We start from the raw sequence: 7,618 nt of genomic DNA on the forward strand, positions 1-7,618 counted from the left end.
ATAGCTTCTTCTCGTTGTGGTTCATTTGCACTATACCAACATGCATCTAATTTCATTCAGTTCTTTAGTGCCTATGATGTTTCTAATTATCTTGTGTACTCCTTAATCTAGATGTATCCATTCATGCATGCTTGATAATGTCTTTGTTATGTCTGACCGTTTTTATACTTGATGTCCTAAAGCTACCTTATTTTACAGCATAGTTTCCTGCTACTTTTTTATCCTGACTAACTGGTATATGCATTATTTATCTCTGTGAACTATTTGCTATTCTGAACAAGGATGATGCAGTTTCTCTTGCTAGAGTGACTTCTCGAAGTGGTTGATCTGAATGGTCCTGCTATCAGTAGCATGAAAAAGTTTTCGGAGTGGTTGATCTGAATGGTCCTGCTAGTAGCATGAAAAAGTTTGATCGGTGTAATTTTCAAATTTCTTTATTTGCACATTGTTGTAAGCTAGTGTCTACCACTTATGTGTGATCTGTGTGGTGGTTTGGTAACCGGTAGCAGGCCTATGCTTGCTTGTTCCACTGCCGGCTACATGCTTGTCTTGTTCTATTAGCAACTTGTGGATACTTCTCTTCGCTTGCTAGTTTGTACTAATGAGAGTCCATGGATCGTTATGCTTCAGTGTAAATCCTATTGGCCCGTGGGCAAATATAGGATCATGGCTGGATCAATGCGCTGTTTTTTAAAGGATTAAATTGGATGAAGCACTAGTAATAAATACAAGGGTTGATGAGAGGGCTGAAGCAGGGTTGGGATCGATCAGGCCTATGCCACCGCCACCGGTCCCTAAAACCTTCCCGCCGTCACCACTTGCCACAATGTCGTCGGAGCCTCCACCTTCGTCCAGCGCTTCGGCCGATGATCTCGCGGCCGACCTCTCCGCCGCCGCCACCCTCAGTAAGAAGCAGCAGAAGGACGCCAGAAAGGCCGAGAAGGCTGAGAAGGCGGCGCAGCGCCAGCAGCAGCAGCAGACGGCACCACCGCCAAGGAGGACCCCTTCGCTTCCCACTACGGCGATGTACCCATCGAGGAGATCCAATCCAAGGCCGTCTCCGGTCGCTCCTGGACCAAGGTCGGCGATCTCGACGAGGGCGCCGCGGGGCGCGCTGTGCTCGTCCGCGGGGCCGCGCAGGCGATCCGCCCTGTCAGCAAGAAGATGGCCTTCGTCGTGCTGCGACATAGCATGAGCACCGTGCAGTGCGTGCTCGTCGCCAGCGCGGAGGCGGGCGTCAGCACGCAGATGGTGAAGTTCGCCACCGTGCTCAGCAAGGAGTCGATCGTCGACGTCGAGGGCGTTGTCTCACTGCCCAAGCAGTCACTCAAGGCCACCACGCAGCAGGTAATTAGCATGGAATCGTTTTGTGTCACTACGATCGTTTCTTGTGATCCTAATTTGTGTCAATATGGTCTTCGTATCGATAGTCTGGTAACACCTTAGAATGGTGATTGAGTATTGTCGGATGGTTGTGTGATTTATATATACATGCATGCTTGCTCGCTGTTAGTACCACCATAGATAAATTAGGTTTGCTCCTGTGGCTTAATTCATCATGCAAACGATTACACGGATTCATCATTGTGGTTTGTTTGATTTATCCAGTTTCGACATAGAGTGGATGGATTGTTTCTGTGGTCCTTCTGGATGCATCTTGCAGGTGGAAATTCAAGTCGGGAAGATCTATTGCATCAATAGGGCGATCCAGACCCTTCCAATTAACCTCGAGGATGCTGCACGGAGTGAAGCAGAATTGGAAAAGGCCGAACAAGTATGCCCGATGCAAATTACGTGCTTTGCCGGCACCCTTTTCGCTGGAAACCAACTTTGTGCTCCATATTGCTGTTCAGTAGGCTGACTGTTGCTGTGATCGCAGGCTGGAGAGAAGCTCGCGTGTGTTGGCCAGGATACTCGCTTGAATTACAGAACTATTGATCTGCGCACACCCTCAAATCAAGCGGTACTCCGGATTCACACTAGTAGAGAACTGACTTTCGATGCGCCCCCTTTTATCCCGGTTTAAAGTTGGCCCGGGACAAAAGGGGTGTGCCACGGTAAGTAAAAATGGAGGGTAGATTTACTCCCGGTTGGTATTTGCAACCGGGATTAAAGGCCCTTTAGTCCCGGTTGCAACAGCCAGTTCCGGGGCGTCGGTGGGGTGACCCTTTTGTCCTGGTTGGTAACCGGGACAAATAGTTTACTCCCGGTTGGTAATTCCAACCGGGATAAAAGGACCACCCTTTTGTCCCGGTTGGAGCCTCCAACCGGGAGTAAATTTTCAACTAGGATAAAAGATGTTCCTTTTTATCTCGGTTGGAGTTTTTAACCGGGATAAAAACTCATTCCCATTATATACCAAGACAGAGGCCTTTCTTCCTCCTCCAGCCTGAGCCAGTCCACCACATAGATAGAGAGCTGAGCTTCACCACTCTCCGGTGGTGCCGAAGCAAGGGAGGTGCTGCTCGAATTTTTTTCCCTCATTTTTGTGGGAATTTCACTCAGCCAACACAAGTGTTGTGAAGGTTTGCTACTTCATCCTCTTGTTACGCTTTGATTTATGCTTTGGAGATGAAAATTAAGTTTATTTGCTAGAATGTGATGAAGTAGAAAATGGAGAGGTATTTTGAACTGGAATGTGAGGAAGATTGATGTGTCATATATAGTATGTATTTTTGCAATGGGTTAAAAATGATGCTACCAGACGGTTTATCTTATCAAATTGCCAAGTTGAAAATGTAACTTCTTGGTATTGTTCTACTAATTGTTGATTTTGATGGATGGATATGTGTCAGGTAGCACGCTATATGACCTAATTATGTATTAGTATTAAATAAACACGAGTCTGCTGAACTTTCGTACTTACAGCATATAGTATATAATGTTTAATGAAATGTTTTTGTGTCTTTGTACCTACTTGAATTTTTCTTAAGCTGTGGCTCTTGTTTAGAGATGCTGCAAACCAGATTTCATCAAAGACAATGAGACTTCAGGCGGATTCACCCTGTTACTGGTGTCTTGCAATTCTCACAATTTTTTAAGAATATTATGTCGTTTCACTTATATCGCCATGATTCTATCTTAAGTAGGCAATTTGTCAAGGTGCCATGATTTGATAATGTATTTCTTCAGCATGTTAAAAGTGTTGACTTGTAAATATATCTTTTCCTGGGTATTTTGCACAAATTTAGGGAATTTTTGCTATCAAAGGACTTCGTTGGGATCCATACCCCAAAATTGATTGCGAGATCTAGTGAAGGGGGTGCAGCTGTGTTCAAGTTGTTGTACAATGGACATCTTGCTTGTTGGCACAATCTCCTCAACTTTACAAGCAAATGGCTATATGTGGTGGGTTTGAGTGTGTATTCAAGGTTGGTCCTATATTTAGAGCTAAAAACTCCGAAACACACAAGCATCTTTGTGAGTTTGTTGGTCTCGATGCTGAAATGGAGATTAAGGAGCATTATTTTGAGGTAAGGGTGGAATGATTTTGTTTCATTTACTTAAGTAATGATGATTTGTTTCATTTACTTAAGTAATGATGATTAAATGTGGATTTCTTTATACAGGTTTGTGATATTATAGATGGCTTATTTGTGTCAATATTTAAACACTTGACCACAAACTGCAAGAAGAAACTTGAGACAATAAATGGGCAGTATCCATTTGAACCTTTGAAGGTAAATATTATTGTTTGTTCTATGTTTCCCACTGTATGTTACTATCTGTGCCCTTTTTAGCTCTAATAACTGACTTAAATTGTGTGAATTATTCATGTAGTATTTAGAGAAAACCTTGAAGCTTACTTACAAGGAAGGAATTCAAATGTTAAAGGTACAAACTTGCTTCTGTTTTATCTCCATCTTGATTACTTGAACACTTATGATATTTGGTCAAGCAATCACATTTAATTTTTTTCAAGTCCTTATATGCTGGTATAAATTGCAGTATTATTTTTATCATGCTTGGTTTAGCATATAATAGATTGCAATGAAATTATTCAGTAGCAACCTGCTGTCAACTTTAGCGTCGATAAAAATGACTTCATTACAATTCATTTAATTGGCAGGAAGCTGGCACAAAAATTGAGCATATGGGTGACCTCAACACTAAAGTTGAGAAAAATGTTGGTCGACTTGTCAGGGAAAAGTACGTAGACTCTACAACTCTATTACTTTTAACTACTTTATAAATTTGAAGCTTAATTTCCGGTGATGTTTGTAGGTATGACACAGATTTTTTCATTCTATATTGTTATCCTTTGGCTGTACGTCCGTTCTACGTCATGCCGTGTTATGGCAATCAGCTTACAACAATTCTTTTGATGTGTTCATCCGAGGTAAGATTTAATGCAAGTTATCATTGAGTCATAACAAAAATGAAGTTATCATCAAGTCAAATAAAAAGTTTACTAGAGGGAACCCTTTTCTTCTAGACTGGCTTTAGAGTTTAGATGCAGACTGAAATTATTTGCCGTCTAATTTTGATTCATACTTGAAAATGCGGTCTTTGTGTTTTCTTGTTCTATTTAGGTATCTTGATTATTTTTTAATACATTTGAGGATTAGTTATTTGACTTTCTGATCACCAGTTTTAGGTGTGAGGTATTTCTTATTCGAATTATGCGCCTTTAATGTTATTTATATCTGATTAATTGTCCATGAGCAATTTTGTTTTCTATTGCAAACAGTGAAGAAAAAAAATATCTCATTTTCACACTTTAATGTCCCTCTATTTCAGATGTACAACCTTACAATGTGGAGTTGACAGTCCAAAATTTAATTATGCACAGACACTGTACTTATATTTTTTGTTTACCAAGAAATAAGTTCCTTATCACTATGCACGTTTTCAGCTCGCAGGGCTTTCCATTTGGTCTCCTTCGAGCATACTATTTATGTTTTAGCACTATAGAAATAGTGTTCCATTGTGCAGAAATGGATGCCCAATCCGTTTGCCCTTGCTTAGTCTTGCAATGTGGACAAAAAAGAGATTCTGTTACCTGTTGTCAAATTTGTGTTGTTTGATATATGGTAAACATTATTCAAACTGACTTCTAATATGAGGAATTATATAGCTTGCTAGGTGAACGGAATAATCAGATTAATCGTCAGGATTTTCATGATACTATTGTGACAGATATTAATAGCCAGTTGTTTCTTGTAGGCCATATCTGTGCCCATAATAAAATCTCCTTTTTTTCTCGAACATACATAGGAGCTGTGTATCTTTAAATTAATTTAAAGAAGAAGAGCAAACAAAGCACAAAACAACCCCGCACTACACTACCAAAAGAACCTACAGCAAAGCACTAAAGCTCTAAAAAAATCACATAACAACCATGGAAGTCTGAATCGAACAGCAACCAGTCCAAGGAGGCCTTTATCTCCAGCGGTACTCCACAATGTGGCCTGAACAAACACTGCCTTTGTAACTGAAGCCACATCAGAATTGGCTCCATTGAATGCACAATTGCTGCTGCTTCCAAATTTCCCTAGCAACCAGGATGACCAGCAAATTGAATCCCTTGAGCTGCTTGTCTACTTGTTTTAGAGGCTTGCACCACCAACTTGAGAAGTGCCATGTATCTGGCTCTGGAGACAGCCTGCAGCCCCAACCCTTGATGATGAACAAACTTGGAGAACCACACAAGAAACCAAATGATGTTGTATTGCTTCATTGGCTTGCTCACGAAGAGGGCATCCAGAAGGATGAGGCAGTCCTCTTTTGGTTAATTTGTCTGCTGTCCAGCAGTGACTAAGATTTAAGAAATGCTAGCTGCATAAAGAATGACATCATTTTTCATGATGTTCATAAAGAAATGCTAGCTGCATAAAGAATATCATTTTAAGAAACAACTAACATCTTGTATGTCAGCTGGTCATTGTATTTAACCATTATGATTTGGTTATCTTAGTGTTTTACACTGCATCATAAACCCTAAGACTGCCCTTGATCAAAAATAAGCCATTAGGTTTAATTCAGTGAACTTAACTGTTGTGGCGGCCTTATTCTTATATTTTCTGCTTGCCTAATGGGAAATCAATTTGAGCTTTACGAGTTCGTTTCTTCCCCCCCGATGGCCCATTCAGTATTAGCAGCACTAATATACACCTGTGAAAGTTGTAAATAAGTTGTGTTTTGGGAACCTGCGTTCTAAGCTTTCTAGCTACTGACTAAAGCAAACTGTGCTGTTCTTTTTGAAGTTGAGCTTATCAGTGTTAAAATAAAGAGCTGATTCAAATTTACTGATGTTATATAGGTGAAGAGATAATTTCTGGAGCACAAAGAATACATACACCTGAGCTGCTGGCAAAACGTGGATCAGAGTGTGGAATTGACGTCAGTACTATCTCGGCATATATCGAGTCATTCAGGTATGTTCCACAATCTTCCATGTTGCAATCTCTATTATCTTTCTGTGTTCAACATTGCACCAGTTAGTTTCAACATCTGTTTGCCTGCTACTGATTTCAAGATATCTTTATCATTATAGTTATGGCGCACCTCCTCATGGTGGCTTTGGGGTGGGCTTGGAGAGAGTCGTGATGCTGTTCTGCGCCCTAAACAACATCAGGAAAACGTCGATGTTCCCTCGTGACCCACAAAGGCTTGTCCCATAATTTTCATTTTTCCATAGCTGAGGATAATTCCGTTGTAAATTCCATCTTGGCCAGCCTTCTGTCAGCTGTTGAAGCAATAGATAGGTTCATTGTTTTGGCACTAGGTCTGTTGCACAAAGCTACTTATTTTTACTAGTTCGATTAAAGACATTGAACAATACATACCTCTTCGATTAACGTTCTAATTTCGGTTCTTTCTCACTTCATTCATGTACGCCCGGTGCAGATACTTCGGTTGACGATTCCTTTCGATAAGCTGGGCTGCTTCGGCAGCGCCGTTGTTGGATGGTGTGTGTGTGTGTATGCGTGTTTGATATGAGGACTGACCTGATCACCCGAGGGGTGTTGATAGCTTTGTTTCATGGAGTGCCAAGTTGGCGAATTCAGGGCTTCTGATCGAGCTTTGACCAGAACCCTCGCAATCGTTACACCTGGATGTTATCAACCATGTCGAGCAACTCTGCTTCTTCTAATGGAGCTTTGATCATGACATTGAAATTGCTAATAGTTACATAAACATGTGGAGCCCGGGACAATATGCGAGTATAGAACGAAATAGTAGCATTTTCGGTTCAGTGATTCAAAACGTAGTACTAAGCTAGGCTAGTAAAGTTTCTGAAAATTTTCATCTTTCTTTCTTGACGTTTTAAATTAGCTCATCCGCTTTATTTTTATTCATTTTCTTTTCTATGTTGCATTTTTAAATTGGCTCAGCCGTTTCATTTTGTTTATTCTTTCACCACTTTGCTTATCTTATTTTAGAATGTGTCGCAAAATAATTTTACCATGCAAGGATCCGATGTATCAGCATAGCTTAGACATTAACAATAATTCAACAAATTCTTATTTGGTTCATAATCCAACAAATTCTTATTTTGTTCGTGTCGAGGGGTAAACCTCGGTAGCAGAGGTTTGGACAGACCTTATTAGAGCTTCTCTGGTGGCCTTTTGAAAGCGGTGCATTGGTCAAGTTGGTAGAGAATGAATCCATTCAT

General features: G+C 40.7%; 1 pseudogene; it reads left to right on the forward strand.

Annotated features, from left to right (window-relative positions):
* The first annotated feature begins 475 nt into the window (after positions 1-475).
* Positions 476-6,783, forward strand: LOC117843255 (aspartate--tRNA ligase 2, cytoplasmic-like; annotated as a pseudogene).
* The last annotated feature ends 835 nt before the right edge of the window (positions 6,784-7,618 follow it).

Source organism: Setaria viridis, chromosome 2 (genome assembly GCF_005286985.2).
Source record: "Setaria viridis chromosome 2, Setaria_viridis_v4.0, whole genome shotgun sequence".
Taxonomy (NCBI): domain Eukaryota; kingdom Viridiplantae; phylum Streptophyta; class Magnoliopsida; order Poales; family Poaceae; genus Setaria; species Setaria viridis.